This window comes from Diabrotica undecimpunctata, chromosome 3, assembly GCF_040954645.1.
Source record: "Diabrotica undecimpunctata isolate CICGRU chromosome 3, icDiaUnde3, whole genome shotgun sequence".
Classification (NCBI taxonomy): Eukaryota; Metazoa; Arthropoda; class Insecta; order Coleoptera; family Chrysomelidae; genus Diabrotica; species Diabrotica undecimpunctata.
Window position 1 is genome coordinate 32,583,623 of NC_092805.1, and position 25,955 is coordinate 32,609,577.

Sequence of the window (25,955 nt, forward strand, 5' to 3'; positions counted from 1 at the left end):
GGTCTCAAAACTGTTTTGTTAATACTTATTTTGGCTCGTTTCGATACATTTTTAAATGTAAGGATTTTGTGTAAATCTCCTGCCTTAACATTTTCTTTTTGTATTCTCGCGTCCAGCTCATAGTCATTTTTCCGCTCTCATGAATATTAGTTCCCAGGTAAGTGAAATGCTGAACTTGTTCTAATTTTAGGGCGTTTTCTGCATTCTCGTTGATATTTAAGATAACCGGTTTTCTTAATCTTGTTTGAAGTACTCTAAATTTCATGTACTTTAATTTCTTTTCATTAATGACTAAGTTGAGTTTTTCTGCTGAGGTTTTCAATACGCTGCATACGTGTCTCAATACATCTGCAGATCCAGCCAGAATCGCAACATCATACACATCAGCCAATATCTGATAGCTCTTTGTTCCTAAAATCCCTGTTTTGTTTAAATAGCTATCATCTAGTACCCATTTTAGACACAGATTAAACACGGTTGTAGAAAGAGGGTCTCCTTGCTTTAAATCTTGCTTGGTTTCGAAACTGCCTGACAGTTTTCCGTTGTATTTGATCTTCATGCTTATATAGCCCAAATGACAGTTGTTTTGAGTAGTATGGTCCTCTGTAACAAAAACCTATATGTTTCCTGCAGTCGATTTTTTGGACTTAATTAGTTATTAACAAATTAAGGTCAAAAAACGGAAAATTTTTGCTTTTTTCGTCCATCAGCAAAAAGTGAAGCATTTTAGACAAATTTTAGAGGAAAATAAACTTATAAGTCATATAAAAACCTTGAAAATGGCGTTTTCTAAATGTTTCTATCCTTATTTGTTGCTTGGAAAGTTGCAAAATAAGTCAAAAATTTCGGTTTTTTATAAATGTTAATAACTTTTTTGAAAATAAACTTATAACATTTATATTTCATGGGCTGTGCCTTGTAGTGCTTAAAATATGGTTAAAATTTCAAAGTGATTAGTCAAATAGTTTAAAAGTTATTTTATTTATTTATCCCAAATTAATTTTTTTTGCAACAATATAAGTCAGAAAATTATATAGTTTTAGTAATTGTAAGGGTAGTTTCTAGAAGAAGAAGACTTGTTCTATTATTAACATTAAAAAAAAATTAAGAAAATTAATTTTAAATATAGTAAAATAATTTTGCAAAAACATGTCGCTTTTTGGCTTATAAACAATTAGAATAACTTTTTAACCATTGCCTGCAAGAATATTATTTTTTTATATTTAAGAAGCCTGAATTTTTTCACAAATTTAAAAGAAAAAAAAATTGTCCTAAAATAATTTGGGACAATGTTAGCTTCTTTTTTTATTTTATTCATAGCAGCTTTGTTTATAATAATTAATAAATCTAATTAGCGTTATTTAAAAGAAAATACTTTATAGTTTTAACGTACTAAATTCTAAAAAGATTGCCCTTCAACGAAATCGTCCACAAAGCTTCAAAATGTGGTCCTTAAAATCGGCTGGCTTCGAAACTCACGGAAGCCGAAGGGAGGGGGAAGGAGCTGTTAGCTGTATCGCTGGTTCTTATTTATGGGTTTCAACGTTCCTTTTTTAATTTGTATGTACTGTTTGCGTACATTACGAATATGCATTATTTCAATAAATTGTTAAATAAACTATCTAATTTGCTTCAATTTTTTTTTCAATTTTTATTATAATATTTGAGATAATTTTTATTTAAAAACATAAATATTTATAATTAATTTATACCTCTTTAATAAAATTGTAAATAATTTATTTAGAATAGATTTTATGAAAACAACAAATTGTCCTATTCAATTATTTCTAAAAATAGTATTGCTTTGGAAGTATTAATTAAAATAATTTTTCTAATGTCTATTCTTTATTATTTTATTATTATTCTTTTTAAGTTAGAATTAATTTCATGTTATTGAATGAACTATCCTACAATAAAGTCGTCCCATGAATGCAACTCAGTAATATTGGCAATATAATTTTAAAGTCATCCACTTTAAAATATATATATATATATATATATATATATATATATATATATATATATATATATATTTATATATATATATATATATATATATATATATATATGTATATATATATATATATATATATATATATATATATATATATACAGGGTGATTGATTAGTGTAAGGATTAGTTTTAAAATTAGTTACAATCTTACAGTGTACACATCACAACAATGTAAAGTTTTATTATATTATACCGGGGATTTAAAAAGTTCTAACCAATATTACCTGAAAATCGTATCAAGTTTAACTCCCTGTATAATTAAAAAGGAGTATAGGAACATTGATATATTGCAACCATAGTTTTTTAATAATTGTTAAAAATTATAAAACATATTCGTTTTTATAATATTCGTTAAATTAAATACAGGGTAAGTCAAAATGCAAGTACATTATTTTCTTGGTAATTTTAAATAGAACTATCAGTAGAACTATAGTAGAATCACTATCAAAAAGTACTAATATCGTACTTAAAATTTTATAAAGTACTCCCTATACCTAAAGTTATCAGTTTTCTAGATATTTTTATTTTTCTATCAAAGTATTAATTTGGTAGATATTTTAACGTTTACCAATAATAATTATCAAATATAATTATTAATTCAGTAACGAAATAGCGACACATAAAAGAAAACAATTTATTTGAAATAAAATTTAGAGAAAATAATAGTAATTTTTATTTCCCTGGCCTAATATTGCTGATTACCATTTTAACTAGATTAATTAATTTGCTTAGTATTTTTACATATTTTAATAAATTTATAAATTTTTGTAGATTTACTAAATCATATACTTGTTTACAATCGATAAAGACAGCAAATATGTCAAATTTTTAGTTAAAAATGTAATTTTCATTACAATCAATTGGGCTAACACCATTTAAACACAATTTTTAAATCATTATCAAATATTGTTGACTATAAATGGGCTTACGATTTGTGAATAATAGTATGAATTTTAAAAAAATACAGTCGGCTGAACTCCAAAAAACTGCACTAAATGGGGATATAAAAAGGATAAAAATAAAGAGTGTAAAGAGGATGCAAGGTGGCCCTAGTATGATTCGCGCAGATAATTTAAGTCATAATTTAGACGACAAAATCCCCGCTAGGGTTTTGAAAATTACTCATCCAATTTGAAAATAAACGAGAGGAAAAGTGTGTCCAAAAACTGTTTGTATAATAGTAAAAAGGCAATAAATCATAAATCAGGCAAGGAAATCAAAAAATACTGCAATGCTACGTCTTTAACGACGAAAAGATTTCTGTCGCAAACGTTTTCCAGAAGGTAATTTTAACATTGATTATAAATCTAAAGAAAATTGTTTCCAGGTCATTCTATGTTAATATCGAGAGAAGACATTACACTTCAAATTTTAAATTTTCCACAAAAATAATGATTTTTAGGAGCAATATTATCTCAGTGTGGTTTTGTATCTCTCTGTATACTTGATTAATTTATCATATCGTTACTACATATCTCATTTCCCCAATTCTTGTCCATTATTAAATACCTACTTTTAGTTCGCGTTTATAATAAGCCTTTTTGTTAACCAATTTCTGTCCAAATGTCTCTGAAAATACGATTTATTTTTAAAATTTATTAAAAACATTTTAGCCCTCATATATTTTAATAACAGCATTCACTAAACAATCAGCAATCCTTGACATGTCCTTATAAAGAGATAACATTCGCAGAAACGAAGAGAATTGAGAATTCTCCATAGCCAACTGCAACGAGAAAAAACAATATGTGCTCGTACAGTCACCGTCTCTACAATATCGTCCAGTTTTCAATAACAATGACTTAAAAGGAATAATATCCTTCCTCAAACATATTTATTACGTTTTGTTTGTTGCCTTTAAACGGTCGACAGGTTTTCAGGATCGGGTTTTGTCGAATGAGTACACCAACCGGAAATAACCTACTGCAAATTGTATATACAGGGATATCTACTTACTATTATCACTAAAAAACATGTAAATATTTAAACACTAACTCAGTTATATAATTACGTCTTTATAACTAACCAAACTTTTTATATATAAAAAATGTAATATCATTATCATCATGATCATCATGGTCAAAATATGGAAGGACCTCAAACTCTAAAAATGAGGTTGATCAACTGCTTAATATTCCCAATACTGACATACGGATGTGAATCTTGGACCCTACGACAAGCAAAAAGAAGAAAGATAGACGCCACTGAAATGTTCTGTTGGAGAAAAATGTTACGAATTACGTGGACCAACCACAGGACAAATATTTCAATTTTAAATGGGCTAAAAATCAGTAAACGGCTATCCAGCAAAGTCCATCTCCAACAATTAAAATACTTTGGACATATTATGAAAGCAGACATAGAATTTTAGGGAAGACTTATTATCCAAGGAAAGGTAAAAGGTCGAAGATCACGAGGAAGATCTCCAACAAGATGAATCGATCAAATTACAGGCATATGCAAAAGACCTATGAATGAGTTAAAAAAAAGATTAAATACAGAGATTTTTGGAGACGGACAATACATGACATCACGAGGACCATTACACTTCCTCCGGGGGTCAGGATTGAAGAGAGAGATACGTTCATATTTCTTGCTGTTTGATGCCAATTGACCACAAACATCATATCTGGCATTCTTATCCATACCATCCTTTGATTTCAACCCTAGTCTATCTAGTCTATCTTTTGAGCCTGGTTTGTTTCTTAGGACCCTCTTTAGGATATTAAGTCTGTTTTTATCTGTGTGAGAACATACCCATATCTCGAATCACGTAATAGAATTGAAAATCTTAAGTTCTGTATATCATAATCTTTCTCTTTCTTTCCCAAAAGTGGCTTGCTGTACAAAGATCAACTTCACCTGTGATGACCAATTTCCTCTATGTGAGAACTTACCCATAGCCTAATAGCAGAAGTATTAGTATTAAAAGTGTTCGGTATAGTAGTTTAATATCACGTGTCAATTGCCATATATCTATTTTGCACCGTAGTTTAATTTAAGCACAAAAGAAGAAAAAGTATACATCATCATCATTCTAGCTTTACATCCCTGTGTGTACGCCTTCCTCCGCCAAGCACGCATTTCCATATTTCTCATGTCTTATCGATGTTATCAAGGAACCTTGTTCTAGGTCTTCCTCTTCTTCTCTGACAAATGCTCAATCAGTTTGTTCCATCCGCATTACATGCTCAGACATTCTATCTTAATATTATTTTACCATATCTGGTTCCTGTTATATTCTATAAACTTGTATCGTCTTCTCCACACTCCATTGTCATTCATCGCTCCATAGAGTCGCCTTAGTTCTTTTCTTTTAAACATGTTTTCATTACTTATTGTTAGAGTCCTGGTGTCTGAACCATATGTTAGGACTGGGCGTATTATTGTTTTGTAGAGTTTTACTTCTGCATTTTGCGATATAGTTGAGTATTTAAGAAGGAGATTGAGCCCAAAATAACACCTGTTGGCCTTGAAAATTCTGTGGTCTATCTCTGCATTAGTATTATTTTTAGGTTCGACGAGAGCTCCGAGGTATACTCATTCGTTAACTGCTTGGATGACGTCATTTTCTATAACAAGTGGCCGTAAAATTTGTTGTAGCGTGCTTATTGCATGCTTCGTGCATATTATATGGTTGGATATCATCAGTATAGGCAAGAATTTGCACTGATTTAATTATTTTAAATTACTTCTACTTTTTTTTATTAGATATTTGGATTCTTCTTTTTGTACTGGTTTTCAGATAACACTATCCACCTTAAATAACTTTTGAACTTTTAATTTTTATAAAAACCGTAAAAACACGTCAATTAATAAGGGTGCTGGAAAAGGCACCCTCTCACCCTCCAGTATCATCCCTTAATTGTTTTAAATTACTTCTACTTTTTTTATTTGATATTTGGATTCTTCTCTTTGTACTGCTTTTAAAAATATATAACACATGACGATAAAAGTAATTAGATTATGAGAAAAATCAATAAAAAAGTAAGAAAACTGGATTGTTAAAAAGTAAGTGCAGAAAACTGCATTGAAAATTGTTCATCCCTACTCCGTGTTGTTTACTGGGTGAAAAGTGTCACTGGTGGACGCCTTGCGGGGATAACTGATCTAGTAATAATTGATCAGTTATCAACCAGGGTTAAAATTATTAAATTACTAACATGGCTATTAAAAATTAGGGGTTAGTTATAAAAGGGTGAAAATGTAGGGTGAAGTGAGTTGTATTGTTTATTGCCAAACATCATAAAAAACAAAAAAATTTTATCCAAAAAACAAAAGCTGTTTCTTTCAGAAACGGTCAAGCTGTTTCGGAGGAGTATGGCAACTAAGTTTGTGAAACTAATATGGCTATTAAAAAATATATATTGGTGATAGAAGGGTGAAAATGAAGGGCTGCATTTTAATGCCCATCATAAACAAATAAAAATTAAAAATTTTACCCAAAAATTAAAAAAAAATGTTTGGGGTGGACCACTCTTATTACTTAGAGCTTTAAAAAATACATTACGACTTATTCTCAGACCTTACAAATATACATAAATAATTTCATAAAATCGGTCAAGCTGTTCTGGAGGCGTATGGCAATTAACTCTGTGACACTAACATGTCTACTAAAAATAGGGGTTGGTGATAGAAGGATAAAAGTTAAGGGTTAGATGTATTTTTTATTGCCACTATAAAATGTTAAAAACTGTTGTACAAAAAATAAAAAAATATATATAAAAGTATAAAATATAGATTACATTATATTCTCAGAACTTTTATAATGTAAATATTATAAATATATATATATATATATATATATATATATATATATATATATTTTAATCCTAGAGCTAGGATTAATACTATTACAGGAATTCATATTAAACTCAACAGTCTTCCGGGTTGAACCGCGTTGATTATCATTGCGCTGAGCTTTTGACATCATCTTCGATGTCTTCTTCAGGGCTTTCGAGGTCTCAGTCTCCCGAGCCTCCAGACACTAGTGCACTGATTACTAACCAATGCATTACTGGTACTAAGAACAGAGGACGATTTATTTATATCGTCGATGGTGACGTGGTTAGGATGGAGGTTGGCGTGTGGATTAGCGTAGTTATTGGCGCGGGGGTTGTCGTAAACATTTCTGACAGTAGTATCTTTTCTTTATGAGAGGTCTCTAAGTCGAAGGTAACCGTATGCCGCCATCTCTTTATTGAGACAATTTGGCCTTTTTTCAATTTCTATGTCTTCTCGAATAATTCTTGGTTAATGGAAGCCGGTGGGGGCTATGGTTCTGGAGTTTGCAAAATAAACTTTGTGACCTGTATCAAGATGGTGTTGACCTAGAGCTGAAGTTGAGTCAGAATTGCGAACCTAAATGGAATGTTCAGAATTCCTATTTTAGATTCTACGATTGTTTGGCTTATATAGGATCGGGGGCAGTCTGCACAAGGAATTTCATAAACTCCGTATTGTTCATTTGGAAAGTTTTCTTTGATTTTCGGAAAATAGATGAAAGTTTTTGAGAGGTAAATATTGTCCTTATTTCTCTAGATGCGCGTCTGAGTCTTTGGATTGAGATTGAGTGGAAGATTGATATTTGTGGATGCTCATCTTGATGTGATTTTACTGTAACCTTTTTGGAGGAGGGCTTGTTTTAAACTAGAGAGGTCAGCGGGTCTACTTGCATCATCGCAAAGGCGTATTGATCTGGAGAAAAGGGTATTAATGACTGAATTAATTTCTGAAGGTAGATGATGAGAGTTGGCATACAAGTAATGATTGGTATGGGTGGGTTTTAGGTAAACAGAGTGATGAAAACCTTTTTACATTTCCTTTATTTCCTTCTACTGCTGTTGTATGTTTTCACACTATTATAAGGTAAAGGTATTTCAGAAATCAAAGAAGAACCCTGAGATTAAATTTAAACATAGATCATTGAGATATATTTGGAATGGAATACTGATTAAATTAATTCATTGTTTGCTATGTCCATTTATTGAAAGTTATAAAATCAGTACATGTATTTAAATTTAGATCAAATTTGAGTATCATAATATATATATATATATATATATATATATATATATATATATATATATATATATATATAAAATATGTATATATTATTTTTTGTATTAAAATATTCTTTCGGAAACCCCTTTAAACCGCATGTGGGGCTTTATTATTCCGCTGAAGATTATCTAATCGTAGAAATTTTTTGCAGAATCTTCAATATTTATTCATTTTACTATAGTAGGGTGGTCTGAGCATCAATTACTCAAGCCATTACTGTCAGTAGGTAAGATTTTGACATGCTTAATCGAATCAAGGTAAACAGCAAGGTAGAACCGCAACCATCCAGTAATTATAGTAATAATTATTATCATTCATCTCGAAAAATGCCAACTATGCTTTTCTCAGTCGATCGATCTTAAGTAGTTTAATGGTAGGATCGCACTGTATCGATCAATAGAGTGGATAACAAGGTTGGTCTATATTCAATAGAGATATTAATGGTGCAAGACCTCCTCGACGATGGTATCGTTTTGTTTTTACTTCTTGTTTTATAAGTAGGCACATGCTTTATTTGTATAAAGAATCTCACAGGATGTTATGGATTTGATAGTCGGTTAAGTCTTGGTGTTCTCAGTTAATCAATTTATCTTCGTATCACAATTGTCATTAGATAAACCAGGGTTAAAATCCTACCAGATTAATGAAATAATAATGTTCTAGGTATGCTATGACAGCATCAGAGGCGGACTCTGTTTATTTTATTTTTATGTTTTTTTTATTATTTATTATTTTTTTATATTTCATATTTTAACAAATTTTGGGGAATTTTAACTGTATTATATAGGGGTGTATTCTGTAACACTTCCGTTAAATTTTAGAGGCCTCCAAAATTTTAGCGTCCGCTAAAAGTATTTTTGAATTCTGTAACTTATGCATCCGTTAAAATCATAACCTAAACCGTTAAAACTCCCGCTAAAACAGAATATTTTGGAGGATGTCAAGTCAAAGCTTGTCCTCTTATTTTTAGCAGTCCGTTAAATACCATTTGATTATTTTTGTTTGGTTAGATTTATATGATTGTTAGTTTGTTATTTATATATTATAGTGCAGATAAACAATTAAAAAAGACAAATGGCTTATTATGATGTATTTGGCGAAAGTTAAGGTAAAAGTAAGTCTCAGTTTACCTTATAATCCATGTGTTACTTCTATAACAAAATTCAAATTTTTTATTCTCTTTGTAGAGCTGAATTAAGATTACATCAAAGGATAATACCAGATATGAACAATCCTTTCCAGCTACCCACTTCAACATTTAGAAAACTTTTTAGATTTAATAAAGATGTTGCAAGGACCATCATTGATAAGATTAGTCCACATATATGCAAGAAGGGCAAAGAATATCTGCAATGGCTGAATAACTGAAGATTTTAGCAACTTAGCGAACACAAATAAACTGAAATATATTTTCAATAATAATAAAATAATAAGTAAAGCAGACTGTCAATTTCTTCTTCTTTCTTAAGTTTTTGGCCTCCGACACTTAGGTTTTGGTCATCTTCTACCTTACAAGTTGCGATGTTGCCGTATCTAATTGAAAACCTTGTAGAGGTTTCCTCTAAAAAAATATATTTTAGCGGTCCTCTTTAATATTTCTTTATAGAATGTCAATGTTACCTAAAACTTTAAGAGGACCGTTAAAAGTTAAATTTTAGAGTCCTCTTAAATTTAACGGAAATGTTACAGAATACACCCCTTATGGTGTTAAATACGTATATTTATGAGTATATTTTATACCGTTTTCGTCCATAAGTTTTAAGAATTCCGACTGAAATTCATCAGGGTCCTTTTAATTCCATGATTGTAACTGGAGATTGAATTGCGTATTTGGTGATTATTTTTTTGTCGCATGTCACATAGTAGGGGAGGCCAGGGCTAGTTGCAGTAGTTTTGATATTTTTAAATGTATGCATTCACGTGTTTGATTTACAAACAAATAATTAGGATTAATGAATATTTTAATTATTATCTTAGTTTCAATTTTTAAGCATAAAAAATATCAGTCAATTTTCAATTAGTAAATTTTTTAATGAGAAATACAAAGAGAAGGTATTATTTAACAAACACCAAGTTATATATCGTTCTCTATTACTAATTATTGTTCTCATTTAAACAATTAATATATGAAAGTTCACTGTTATCTTCCTCAGCGCATTCACAATGTACCCACTGATGGCACGAAACACACTGGATCCAGTTTTCATCAGGTTTACATTTTTAAAGGTGTCGAAACAGTAAAGGTTCGAACAGTCTTTGTCGTCTATATAATCAGCAAACATTTGATGATGTTTTGTAAGCCTAGATATTTTTTTTTAACTTGTTTGTTTTTTTTTGCTTTATCTTTTTGTAATTCTTTTATTCCCGATGGAATCTTCTTAAACTGCTTTTTCCTAAGAGCTTCTTTAATAAGGGTATCAGTGAATACCACCGTTTGGCGACTTCAGTTTTGGAACTTGTTTGTTTTTGTTTGCTTTATCTTCTTGAAATTCTTTTATTCCTGATGGAACCTTCTTGAATTGCTTTTTTTTTGAGAGCTTCATTTATAGGGAGTATCAGTCAATACTGCGGTTTGACAACATCTTCTATCTCTTTTTGATGTTTTTCGTGAACCTGCTTGGGGAAAGGGGACCTGCTTTCCTCAATTTAAGAGGAGTAATCTTTTCAAGGGTATTTTCTGGTGTACGTGCTCTCATTCTCCCAGTTAAAGTTGGCTGATCTTCGTATTCGATGACATTTTCAGTAGTCGCTTTTTCATCTAAACGTGCTGTTTAACTCTTCATTTTTCTCTAAATTAGTACTCCTTGTGTCTTGACGATCTGTGAAATATGATGGTATAAACTCTTCTTATGAAAATATATTTCTATTAAAAAGACTATTTTTAGGAGTAATAGCTAGAGGAAATGCAGTTGCCACAATACCAGGGATGTCATAAATTAACATGGTTGTGCCAGCATGATTTGTAATCCAGTAATCATAGGCCGAGTTGACATCTTTTTTAAGAGGTCCATAAAACGATCTCGGCAGACCTCATTAAGTCATGATGACTTACTTTTAGTAAAAATCTTCTTAAACTTCTCTCCGGAAAATGAAACTCTCGTGCTGCGCCTCTAATTGATCTATTTTCTATTTTTACCAGCTTCGCTGCCCTCAGCTTTTATTTTGTGCACTCTCATATTTTTACAACAAAATATACAATATATAAATTAGTTAAAACACGCTCCAAAATATTGCGGCGACTAGCCCCAGTCGCATTTTTGAAATTGTTTCTAATTTTTAGGCTACACTGTGAATAAATAAACACTTCTAATATTTATCTAGTATAACAAATAGTTCAAGATTTAAATTTATATAATTTTTAATTTCAAATTACCAATAGATTAAAAGAAAAGTGCATTTGTTGCTCTGGCATAACTGACAGTCTCTATAAAGTTGCAGCCGCTCTTTAGGATAACGTAAATATAATATTTAGAAGTAAAAGCTACTGCGGCGACTTACCCCTGCGGCAACAAGCCCCGGTCTCCTTTACATCGTAAAAAGAGTCTTCCACGTATTTCGTCCAAATATCCTTGTTCTACCTTGTTTCTAATAAAGTTTTCCTGTTCGTCCAGTTATACAGCTAGATATCCAATTTTATTATGTTTGCGTAAATCTGCAGATTCCTTGACCCTTTTATGGAGGACCAATGAATTATTCTGATTCGTATCCTTAACATTGTTTCATCCTGTCATTTCTCGTTATTATTCATATTTCAGGGCTTAAATAGTTCGTATTTTATACTTAAGAGGCATTTTTGTACTTCTACTTTATTGTGGATCTTTCTTTCCTCCAACATAAGACGATAACTAAAACTTCTATATTGCTTGATTATAACAGACGCCGTTTAATAATTAATCTTCGTCAAAGCAAGGGGTAGTTCAATGTTGAAGTAATATTGTAGACTGAGAGTTACGTATTTTATTTTATTTTATTTTATTTGAGCACAGTTGATTTTACAAACACTTCTATTACAACAACTTGTGAAATAACTAAGTTTAAAAACTTCTTTGCTATGTCAAGTATGCATATTTTATACATATCGAGCGTGGTGCGATAGGATTGTCTCAACTAAGGAAGACGAGATTATATGCATAGAAACCGTACAATTGTAATTATTGTGGGCGAAGAATCAGCTTTTTATAGAGATTTTAAGCGAGGGGAGATTTTTTGTGATCTTTTTATGGCATTATAGTTTTGTAAATTCAAAAGTTATAAAATATTTTAGACCAGCTAATAAACAAGCTTTTAGTGAAAATATAATAATAAAACATGCAGATGTGTATATAAAGGGATCGGTTCAAATCTTTGATTATACCGATAACCAAGTTTTAATTACGCCTAGAGTTAGCGCTTCATATATTATGTGAAAAATGTTTCTTAGAATACTATATTTGTAATACGTTTATGTCTCGGATAAGAAATCCGAAATACATATGAACTACTATATTTAATTATTCAATTGTTAGGACGAACAACATCCTCCAGTGATATGAACTTAGCACCACGACTCTGTTTAAGTCGTACAAAGCGAACTGCTGCGGACAAACTAAAGATCATGCGACTAGTCCAATATTCTTGAAAGACAAAGAAAGCACTTATAAAAAGCTGCTTTTAAGTTAAGATTTACTTTGTCGATAAGTGGATTGTGATTTGATTTTATGTCGGATCCTAGGTACAATTTAACAGATATTATTAAGTTTTTAAACCATTTATTGATGGAATATGCTCAATGGAATTGAATATACCACAGTATTGAGAAATACGTGACAAAACATGACAGATTTGCTCTACGAATTTTTCACATACATATTGATTTGAATGTTAAATGTATCTCACGTTTCCATTTGTGTTGTTCCAGTAGTTATTCTTTCTGTAATTACATTCAAAATAGTTTTCAAAAAGTCTATTTTTTAACAATTTCAGTTTTTTCAACCTGATCTCTTTGGTGCTTTTTGTAGCTGATGACTGTGATAGCTGGTGTTTAATATGACAATTAAGCTATGTTTGGGAAATTCGTAAAAAAATGTAAAACCAGTCATATAAAAGTTTTAGCTTTGTATTTTCATGATAGTTTAAAGTAGTCTTTACCTGTGGCTATACAGATATGCACTAATACTGATACTGTATCTGGAATATCAGTTTTCTTTTTCTTAGGAAAAATATTTTTATTTTTACTAAATAAATGTAATATCGATAAAACTTTTCGATCGATATTTTAAACTGTTCTACAAAACCCATTGCAGTAACGAACAATGCATCGAGAAAATTACTGGCGTATGGCATAATTTCCCTTTTATTGCTGATGGCGTTTTCATTGCATGGATCGCTAATTTAATACTAGAAGGAAAAAAGTTGTAGATCGGGACTGTATGCAGCCGTCATTGCTAGCAAATTAACATATGTTAAAGGTCATTGTAGACATGTGTTTTACAAGTGGCGAAATCATTTGTTTGCTCTCAGAGAAAAATATAGTCTGGTGATATTATGCATATAATTAAAAGATTGTACAAAAGGAGGCGTAACGCGAGAATGATTGTAGAAAAAAATACTTGCATGTATGTAAATAAAGTAATTAAACTAAGAAGAATGAGTTATAAAAATAACGGTATATAGCATATTTAGGCTTTCTGGTCATGGACCTAATAGTCATTACAAAAACTGCTTTCATATTGAGTCCTTACTCCAGTCTTTAGATACGAAAATGCCACTGAACCTCTAAAAATCATACGAACAAGCTGAATTTTGCTGAGAATGTCAATTTTTGGAATTTAAAAAAATATACAAAAAAGCTTACCACTATTACCACCCAGCTTCCCCCTAAAACCCCCCTCGCAGGGGTGGGGGCGAAAAAAATCGATTTACCAAGAATCTGACTTCATTTGAGGCAAAATTAAAAGATTTAATACGAAAGGTGCACTCTTCGCTTTTAAAACGCATTTGGATTTTGGTCAATAGAACAGTCGGATTAAAAGATATGGATTTTTTACCGTCGAGTTGATACAAATTTTATTTAAAATTGATTTCGAGCTCATAACTGACATTCAAAATCGCCGCTGGCTTTAAGCATTGTTTCTGACAGAACGGTTCATTTTACACATAAAGTGCTAACAAAAATTTTTGTTTAAAATTATCTCAGCTACATTTTTTAGACTTTTAAACTTTTTACGTCTTTTGGGGTCCCAAAATTGACATTCTTAGCAAAATTCAGCTTGTTCGTATGGTTTTTAGAGGTCAAATCTCTGACGACTGGACTATTTCTCAAATATGGACGGGAATATACATGTCGGTAAATCGTAAAAGTAGCTTTATGACAATTGTTGGCTAAAATATAAACTATTAGAGTACTATCAACAAGTCTTCGTATGCACTTTTTCTTAGAGCCAGAAACCCCAGTGTTGGAGTCTTGCGTTACCATGAAGTAAATTCCGTCTAAAACTTAAACATTTTAGAATATTATGAGCAACAATGTAACTTCAAGTTAATTTAATTATCTTTAAAGGATTTTTACCCGTATATTTGGTGGCTTCAAACATGTAAACCTAGAAAAAACACTGCTGATAGAATAGTCATTCCGAAAACGTTCTGTGATGTAGCCCGAAAGGGTTATTTTTTATATTATAATACCTTTTATAAAGGATATTTTAAATAAATTTTTAAGATTCATATTCCTTGTGGATTTTAAAATTTTATTCTTGTGTGAAATTATAACTTTAAAATTTTACTTTAAGAGTAAAAATTTAACATTATAATTTTACTCCAGAGTGAAAATTTAACGGAGTAAAAGTTTAAAGTTACAGCGGGAGTTAAGCAGTTCTGACTTTTTACTTGGATATGCTCACCTCAGAAAATTAACTACTAGCGTGAGGAGACTCTCCACCACGACAAGATTTCATGGCTCTTATAGACATGCCTGAAAAGACTAATGCTGGGTACTAGTTAAAAGGATTTCGGTTTTATAAGTATTTGATGATTCTGAATGTTTTGGCAAAAATGTGTAGATCAAATGAGTGAATCGTGGAAACCGTATGGACTATATTGAATATTATTGGCAACAAAATATATAAGCAAATTAATGCGATCTATATCGATGTGATGTAATTGTTTCATGGTTGGCTTTAGCAACATAGTTCTCATCATCAACATTCTCGTTGTTCAAACCACACATACTGATTCTTTCAGAACGCAGCAAGTAGACACGGTGTTTCTTCACCAAGTACTCTGATTGGATTTAATTTATACCCGTTTAAGAGAACATTCTGATGTGCTTAGTTAAATGCTCCAGTCTCATGGAGTTCCCAACTCCTCCAATGCGTTTCTTAACAGAGTTCTCATTTCGATTATTCTTGAAGACATCGTAGTGATATTATCTTACCACTGCTTGGCCAAATTTGGGTTATAGAGTACATAAGATACTATCCTGACCCCGTGATTAGGTGGGTTTGAGTAAATTCCTATAACGATGAGAGTAAGCTGCGATTTGACAGGGGCCACAAGGTCTAGTTTGCTAATCACTATTGTTAGATTTCCAACATGTTCATTGTAAATGCCGAAGTTCTTGGCAAAACTCTGGGCACAGAAGACCTCGTAGACTTCGCCGGCGAATTTTCTTTCCACAGAACCGTATTTGACCAAGTTACCAGAGGCGAAACCTTGGTAGGCACAGTAGAAGAAGGGGAACAATTTTCTTTGTTTTAAAACAGCTGCGATTTCTCTCTATTGTTCAGGAGTGGGATCTGAACCTGTAGGATTATGTGCACAAGCATGTAAAATGGTGACAGCACCCTCTGGAGCATTTTTCAGATCTTCTATCATACCATTGAAGTCTAAACCACGAGTTTTAATGTCCCAGTACCTGTAGCTACGTTCTTTTTCAAAGCCAGCATTCTTAAAGAGCAATTTGTTGTTTTCCTAAGTAGGATCAGAATAGTAAAAGTTTTTTTGTAATACTCTGGCAAAGAACTCAGCACCAACTCTAAGGGCTCCAGTACCAGATAGAAATTGGACACCAAATGAGCTTCCTTTACGGATTGCAGGTGAATCTTGTTCCAGCAACATGGTAGTAGCTGCAGAACTGAAAGCATCCAAACCCAAAATTGGCAAGTACTCTTTGTTGAATGATTCATCATCGGCTAGAGCTTTTCCTCTTACCTCTAGTGTTTCTGTAAGCTCCAACTCCAAGATTTACTTTTTTATCGAAAGTATCATCATTGTAGGCCTTGGTGAGAGCAAAAACTTCCATATGAGGTCCTAATTCAACTTCTGAGAATCACGACATTGAGTCCGGCACTTGTATTTTGAACCGTGAAACAAAAGTGTATATACAATAAGAATTGTCAAGCGCAACTGCAGTGGGTTAATTAAAAAACATTTGCTTTATTTAAAGAAGATAATTGATGTCATGTGACCTTTTGCGAAGGACATCTATAAAGTGATCCTATCAGAAAAACCTATCTAAACAATAAAAAAATTATAAAAGGTTAAAAGATTGAAAAATTATTATTGTAGAACAAATAAGGATAGAGGACCAAGCTCTTATTATGTCCAAAAACAAAGAAAAAATAACATTTAAATATCATTATGAAGCAGTTCTTTGTTTAGATATCTTTGACAAAAATATTTTATGTTCAGGTTAGATTCAATCAGGTCATGAATGAATTTATGTCAGAGTGGGAAAGATCATATTGTAGATAAAAAATTTAAACATTTGTTTGTTGTTTAATAATCCTTTGGAATTTCTCTTTTACACTTTAAAATGCGTCTGAAATACTCAAATATTAACTTCTTCTTTGAAATGATATATAAATGGAAATCAAATTTCACTTTAGTTTAATTAAACCGTTGATAGTTTTATTACACTTTGCCATTAATACTTAAAACCCCATTTTCTTGTACCCGCCACTTGTAATTTTTTTATGTGGAAATCTTGCTCGAAATCTTGCTTAAATTTACACTTAGAGATGAATTTGACTGGTCTATGGCGTATGTACTTAACGGACAAAGAGGAAAAGAACATAATGAACACAAATAAACAACCGAATAAATTCAATTTAGATATAAACGGTCGTTAACGTTAACAGTTGCATTATTGGGCAACAACGAATCGAATCTATTATGGACCCATGAGAAAAACACTTTATAATTCCATTTTAATAATTCATGGTTGTTTCTGTTTGTACAATTACCCTATTTGACATATCGAGAGTATCTAGGTTGCCGCCAGTATCAATTCAATAAAAAGAGTTGTTTCGAATTGCTCCGTACGTATACGTGGTGGTAACAAAATATTGTACATTACCTTTTTTTTCTTCCTCCTCAATTTCTATGGCTTTACTAGCGTCGGGTCTTTACAAATAGTTTCTTATTATGCACGAACAACCACAAACACACATTCAGAGAGGCCCACCTTTTTGTTACTCCACCATCCCCTTATACTCTGCATAAGGCTCTTTGGAATCTCTGAAATTATGGGCATTGCACGGAGATTTCTGTTTTCTATTTTCGTGTGAGGTGACCCATGAGACGTTTCTCTCGTTAACTTCTCTTTTTTGTCAATTTATGTGTGATAAATTGTAGTTCGCATCCCTAACGAATTGAGGTGTGTGATTCTGATTTGTTTCTCTTCTTGGGTCTCTTTTCAGGAGGGTGCCATTTTCTGTTTTTTCAACCCGGTTCTTAAGAATTGATTGTTTCTGCGAAAGAAATGATAAATTAGTCTTATTCTTCCAAGTATTCACAAACCAAGTAGAAATTCAAAGAGGAGTCAAGCAGGGATATATGCTGTCGCCACAATTATTTAATATGTACTCCCGACTAATATTTCAGAGAAGGCACTATGGGAAAGAACTGAAGGCGTAGGGATTGGAGGGAGCATCATTAATAACATAAGATGTGCAGACGATACCGCAATCATGACAGAAAATATGGACGATTAAAAAATTCTTATAAAAATCATTGACATAAAAACCAAAAAGATGGGACTAACAATGAATATAGATAAAACAAAATACATGATGATCTCGAAAACCCCTGTTGACAACATACATTTGACATTCAAGGGTAAAGTTAGAGAGGCTCGACAAGCATAAATACCTGGAAGCAACTATAAACTCACAGGTAGATCAAGATGAGGAGATAAAGGTCTAAATTAAAATAGCTCGAAAAGGATTGATAAAACAAAAGTTTACAAACAAGAAATTTAGTATGGCTATTTCAGTGTACGGTGAAATAATTTTTTTTTATTTTCCGTGCAATGAAAAAATAAAAATGCGTTATAATAGTCTACTGGTTTTACTTTTTTAATATACCTAATACATATAATATACACTGCGATAAATATTTATAAACACAAAATATTACTTACAAGAGAAACTTCCTACTCTGTTCACTAAAAGAATTTACAACACTCTCCAAATCTATGTCTATATCTTTTTCTATATACAACAAAGCCAAATCTGAATGCCTATCTTGAGTCATTGTCGTTCTCAACTAGTTAAAAATCCGCCTCATGGCAGAAAAAGACCTCTCGCACGTTGCGCTTAAATATGCAAAATAATCGATACTTGAGAGTTGATATACTTTGGGTTTTTTTGAGTCAATTAAGTTTATATATATATATATATATATATATATATATATATATATATATATATATATATATATAATATATATATATTATATATATATATATATAATATATATATATATATATATATATATATATATATATATATATATATATATTCATGACAAACAGTTTCGTTGGATTATAAAATACAATTTTTTAAAACGGTCATTTCTGCTCTTAAGGCAAAAGTATTGATATTTAAAATTTTGCGATATTGTTCAATGAATTTCTCTGAACGCTCAAAATCTAACTGAAAAAATGATATACTGCAGCCGTAGTCAAACTGTGGTACGCATACCACTGGTAGTACGCAAAGCACTTAAAGGTGGCACTCTATAAACTAGAAGAAACGAAGAATTTTAATAAAATTTACTAACGAATGTTACCTTTTACGTTGTGCATGGCAACGCTGTAAGTTTGAAACCGCAAGCGCGTAATGTCTTATTCATTGCTGGCAACACTGGAATCACGGCAAATTGTCACCGCCCATTTACGTCCATTCACGTCATCAGTTTATTCGTGGTCGTCAGTCGTTGTGGTTGGTTTTGTCGAAACAAGTAATTTGCTGTTACCGATTCGTGCTAATTTTTGCATATAAAAAATGGATAAGTGGCTTAAAAGAGTCAACAGAACATCTGAAAATCCCGGTCCATCGAGCTCCACTTCAGAGTTGGAGCCTATCCAGAGTGATAACAAAAAGAGTTCTTTCAAAACACTAAAAGTGGTGGTTAGGAAATATGATCCAGGATACATTAATATGGGATTAACATTCACGAATATAAATGATGAGCCAAGGCCCCAATGTGTAATCTGTTCGGAAAGTCTTTCTAACCAGTGTATGAAACCTTCGCTATTGAAACGCCAATTCAATATAAAACATTCAGTGTTGGAAAATAAACCTAAGGATTACTTAGTTCGGAAGTTAACGGAGATAAGAGGAACAAAAAAAATTAATGCCGAATTTCATCGGCAGCAACCAAAAAGAAGTAGAGGCATCCTTCGTCGTGAGTTTAAGAATTGCGAAGTGTGGAAAAGCACATGCCATCGGTGAAGAACTAGTTCTGCCTGCTGCACAAGATATGGTAACATGTATTTTTGAGGAGAATTCGGGTAAACAGCTTAGTATTATACCATTATCCAATTCAGTTGCGTTCTGAAGTACATGTGTTTTTAATGGAAACCAATTTTGAACTGCTTGCTCGGTTACTAGATAAATTGTGGCTCACAACACTAGCTTACTTAACAGACATATTTAATCGATTAAATGACCTAAACTTAGAATGACCAGTCGTTCACCAATTTAGAAAATTTTGTGGTTAAGCATGAAATAAAGATTAAAGATGATCTTATTTTTAACATAAAACAGCATTTTAAAATACTCATTGATAGTTTTAAAGAATATTTTGACGAAGACTATGCTCAGTTTCTTTGGATACGATAACCATTTATTTTGGATAGCGTTCCTGAAACATTAAAACAGGATGAAAAAGAGTCTTTAATAGAACTATCTTCTGATTTGAGTTTGAAAATAGAGTTTTCAAAATTAGAATTGTTATTTTTATTTCCTTTTACGACCACCTCCCTATGTAAAACTGGATTTTCTGCTATGTTACAAGTGAAAAATAAATTTCGCAGTAGGCTTAATCTTGATCCAAATTTACGAATGAAACTAAGCACAATTGATCCTAATATCGATTCACTTATTGTAGCTATGCAGGACCATCCTTCTCACTGAATTTTTGGACTGGGTTAGACTGTAAGTTTTATTTTGTAACATTTATAATGCCCTTTTTTTTAAATAAATATGTTTTTGGCAAAATTAGTAAATTTTATTATCTACTTTTTTAATATGTGGTACGCGATTGACGCAGAATTTGTATAAATGGTACGTGTAAAAAAAGTTTGAGAATCGCTGATCTCCTGAATTGGCAATCGCCATACTTTCTTGTGAGAACCTTTTGTTCAGAAATTCTTTTACAGTATCAATAATTCGGTAAAAAATGTTTGCCCTCCAGTACTCAATGACTCATACGATAGCTCTGGAGCATGTGGCGTCTATCAAACAAAATCCTACGGTTGTTTTGGGGACGAAGTCAACGAGCTTGCAATTGGCTTTCTTTTTTCTTTTGGATGACGGAATTTCCAATGAAATTATGTATTCTGTGGCAAAGTTCGATATTTTTGTGTGAAGATGGGTATAATTTTGTTCATTTCTCATTCCATCTAACGAAGTCATAACACTTTTAATAATCTTAACTGCTTTCCTCAGAGTTACACCTTTCACCTGGTGGCTCTTTGATAATATAGTTAAAATGTTTAGCACCTCGTCCAATACAAAAAGATTCATTATAAATGATGGTTGTTTGTTCTTCTCCTTGCAGTACCGTCTCCTATCGGAGGTTGGCTACCATCACAGCAATCTTTACTTTGTTGGCTGCAGCTCTGAACAACTGTATTGAACTGCACCCATACCACTCCCTTAAATTTCGCAACCAGGAAATCCTCCTACGTCCCACATTTCTCTTTCCCGAGATTTTTCCTTGGATTATGAGTCTAAGCAGAGAGTACTTTTCTCCTCTCATTATGTGGCCCAGATATTCCAGTATTTTCGTTTGTATGGTTTTTATGACTTCGCATTCCTTCCCCATCTTCAGCAGAACATCTTGATTTGTTACTCTTTCTGTCCATGGTATTTTCCATATTCTTCTGTAACACCACATCTCGAATGCCTCAATGTTTTTGATGTTTATCTTTTCAGTGTCCAGGTTTCCATGACGTACAGCAGAACGGAGAAAACATAGCACCTTAACATTCTCGTTCTTAAGTTTATATTTATGTTCCGGCTGCATAGGAACTTTTTCATTTTGACAAACGATTGTCTCGCTATCTCTATTCGCCTCTTGATTTCTCTTGTATGGTCATTAGTATCAGTGAAGCAAACCCCTAAATATTTGTAGGACGTAACTCTTTCAACTGGCTGATTATTTAAGGTTAAATTCACATTGGTGTATAGCTTCTTTGTTACAATCATGAATTTAGTCTTTTTGATGTTCAGTTTTAGACCATACTTTTTGGTATGGGTGTTTATGTTTTCCATCAAAAACTGTAAATTTGCTAGCTTATCTGTTACTATTAGCGTGTCATCAGCGTATCGTATATTGTTAATTAACTTGATGGTTGTTTAATGCTGGATAATGTCCCAACTGCTGTAATTGACTGTTTATTATTTGTATGAGAAACTTCGTTTTCCAGTGTTGTGACGATTCCCTCGAAACATGTTTCATTGCATGCTGCTATGAACACAATGTACAGTTTCCTTAGTTAACTTATCTAAGAGTGTATTAATTTAAAATTATAAATTAATTGAATTTTAATTTCAATAAATTAAGTATCTATCTGTAATTTAATCTGTATTTAGTTCTATAAATGCTTGTTATAATTTTTTTACAACTTTAACCTAATTTTCTGCATTTTTCTGAAAATCTCGGGAGAGTGTGACAAAATAAAACAAATAAACTCTCTCAGTATTTATCTTTGTTCTGAAGCTATTTTCTTGTGGCATATAGCAATAAATTATTATTTTTATGGGGAATAACTAAAATTGTGATTCATTTTCAATAAAAATAGTACATTATTTTTGTATTCTAATGAATGTTACGTCAAATCTGGTCCATGGTCTAATAATTATTAGAAGTTTTAAAAATCCATTTAAAATGTCAATATACTTTGTAAGAAACAATCTTAATTACAATGGTGACATTTATGTTACCTTAAGAAATAAATAAAGCGATTAAATTAAGTGCCAATTTGTTAAATGTGTCAAGTAATGAAAATGACAAAAAGCCTCGAGACAAATTTTAAATTCCAGCTACGTGTTATCGTTCGGTAAATGTCACTTGCGGCCAATGTGCTTTACTTCATTTCGATTTGTTATTTCTGTCTCCGATACCACTGTTACTCACCTGAGAAGAATTTATTTGTCGATTTTTTGTGCGACTCCAAATGGCGCCTTGCCCTTTTCAGAATTATCTAATTTATAGCGTGTATGTCGTTGTATTTTAATTTGGTTAGAGATTGTTTTCCCTAAGAAAGGTTAAGTATATTTCACAATTTTTCGTTTATTCGTGTTTATATGAAATATTTTTTCATTTTAACTGTACGTGGGTACTGCTTCTTCTGTTACAGAGATTAACAATTATACTGGTCATTCCAAAGCTTGTAGAATCTGTTTTAAACAGTTGTTTTGCGCTGCAAATATACCATTCTCTTGGGTTCCTGACTCAAGATATTTTTCCCTACACTATTTCTGGCCTCTATTTTACCGTGGATTGTTAGTTTCAAGATGCCGTCTTTTTCTCCAGGCATTATATGTCCGAGATATTGCAGTTTTCTTTCTTTTAATATCCTTTAAACTTTCTGTTTTTATTCTTCTTAACGCTTTAACGTTCGTCGTTCAAACTTATCTATCTATGAGATGTTCCCAGCCCTTTTATAAGTTCTCATCTACAATGACTTAAATCTTCTTATAGGATGCGGTATCTGTAACATTTATTATAAGTATCTTATTTTTAGGGCTAATGTTAAATCTCTACAACAAAGAATTAGTAGATATTTTTTATTATTAGTATCGTCAGGTACGTGTACTTCTTTACTGTTTCGAGCTGCTCGCTCGAAGCCACTAGGGTTTCGTTTGTATTGATATTGTTACTAATTTTGATAAACTTGTTTTTTTAATATTGCTAGAAAATTCATATTTTCTACCCGGTTCTTGTTCAGTATTTTCCACCAGGAGTTCCTTTTACAAACTTTCGATAATTTCGCCATTTTATCTTAAAATTTGTCGTGTTGTGTCATGGTGGCTGTCATTAGTATGCCGAAAAATAATAATATTACTCCAAGACAGTATTAAAATAGACACTATATGAAAAGATAAGATCTAAGGAAGGATAATAATAGATATGTAGATCTTTGACAGAAAGAAATGTAAAAATGACAATGATTTTACTGTTTGGTATGACTCAAGGTGTATTTGTTCTAGTACGATATGATAGATCCTTTATATACCAAGCGTTTGTTGTTTAAACTAAGTTTTGACGATATTTCCAAGAGCTAGTAGGACTCAATTTTAGATCAAGCTATTTTTTATCGCTAAGAATATCTGTTTTATGTGTTATTTCTTTGTTTAGGTGTACCCATAAATATTTGACGCTTTTAGATTAAGGCAGGATTAGACTATTTAGTGTAACACTGAAGCTTTTCCCCACATTTGGTAAAAGTAACCTAAACTGATGTTATTTTATTGACTTTTCAAAATATAATTCTCTATTTAGTAACCAGACCTGTTTTTCCGTGCCACTGAATACTCCCACGTTTTCCGTAACCTTTCTTTTGGTATTGGGACCTGCATTTTACTATCTACTGCTCTATTCGACAATATTTCGTTCTACATGTCCTCACCAGCCCATTAAAAGCTGTGAAGTTTTTAGCGAATACGGATACTCCGACAAGGAAAAAGAAGTAAAAGGTTATTCCTAGCATCGTTCAATAGCCTTCAGTAAGAAATTTTGAATTTGCGGTTCACCTAATTTGCTATCGAAGAGAGGTCTTTAGACTTTTTATTGCATTGTATAGATATCGCTGCTAGCGTACTCAGGCATGTTATTGTTATTTTAAGGGCCAAATACTAGATTGCATTTCATTTTAATTTAAACGTGCACAAGTGTTCCTCCTGAGAGTTGAATAACTCAAAACATATATAGAACAATGGTGGAATTTGAATTGAAATGAAATGCAATCTTTTACTTTCATTTTAAAATCTTTTCGATACGTAAAATATGAAAAAGATAGTGTTTTCAAGGGTGAACTGTAGATGCATGTCGAAGTAAAAACTTATTAATAGCATCGTTCAATAACCTCCAGTAAGAAGCTTTGAATTTGAAAATAGCTCTAGATGATTATGAGGCAGATCTCGGAAGTCTTGATGAAGTCAAACATTTTTTGCGTTTTTAACATCCTCGTTATGTTTTTACTTAATTCCGGGTATTACTTGATTGCCTATTCGATCGTTAAAATCCCCCAATATTATCATCTTTCCTCTGACTTGATCTACTAATTATTGTAATTTGTCATAAAACGTTTCCCTTGTTGTTTGAGGCTTTTTATTTTCTGGGCCGTATACTCCAATGATGTTCAATTCTTTCTTTTCTATTGACACTCTTTGATATGATTTTGCTACGTTTGGTGTATTAGTAAGGCTGTACGTTCTTTGGTCATGTTTTCTTTTGCCACTCTACTGTGGATTAGTATTAGTATCTTCTTCTTTGGCAATCATCACTGCTATTCTAACTTTTGACACTACAGCCCGAAAGAGTTCAGTTGAGCTGCATCCAAACCATTCTCTGAGGTTTCTCATCCACTACATTCTTCTTCTACCTATGCTGCGCTTTCCTTGAATCTCTCCCTGCATTATTAGTTTTAGGAATTCATATCTGTGACCACGGGTTACATGATCCAGATATTGTAGTTTTCTTATTTTGATAGAATCCAGTATCTCCCTGCTGTTCTCTATTCTTCTTAGTACTTCTTCATTGGTTGTTCTGTCTGCCCAGGAGATTCTCAGCATTCTTCTGTATGTCCACATTTCAAATGCTTCTAATTTATTGAGACATTGTTTATTTAAAGTCCATATCTCCACAACATATAAAAGAACAGAAAATGCATAACACTTAAGTAATCGTTTTCTAAGATTTAGGCTGATTTCTCTACAACATAATATTTGTTTCTGTTTTTCTATTCTAACTCTAATTTCTTTGCACCTAAATAGTTATAATTCTGAACTCATTCTATCGTCTTATTATTTACGTGTAGATTGATGTATCTAGATTAATAGATTAGTATGTATTCACCTAATTTTGAATGTCCTTTTCCTTTCTTTTTTGTTTCCTATGGAGCACAAATATATATTTCTTTCTATTTCAGCACTTGGGTTATTTCTTGGTCCTTTGAGTTGAGCGACCTGATATTCCAAGTAGTAATTTTCTTCTGGATTTTTGATGTTTTTCGCTTGTACCTATTTATTGCCGTGATTGTCTTCATAGTATCAATCCGGTTCCGAGGCTGTACATTGTTTCTTTGAGCAGTATTCCTTTTTACGATTAGTAGGTTGCTAACCTTGCCAATCACCCTCCACATTTTATCCGGTCTTAGGACCGGCTGT

General features: G+C 31.9%; 1 protein-coding gene and 1 pseudogene across 1 annotated transcript in view; one reads left to right on the forward strand and one right to left on the reverse strand.

The window, feature by feature from the left end:
* pigs (GAS2-like protein pickled eggs) overlaps positions 1-25,955 on the forward strand; it is a 316,569-nt gene that overhangs the window by 152,975 nt on the left and 137,639 nt on the right. The window lies entirely within an intron of this gene.
* LOC140437886 (aspartate aminotransferase, cytoplasmic pseudogene) lies at positions 15,185-18,588 on the reverse strand (annotated as a pseudogene).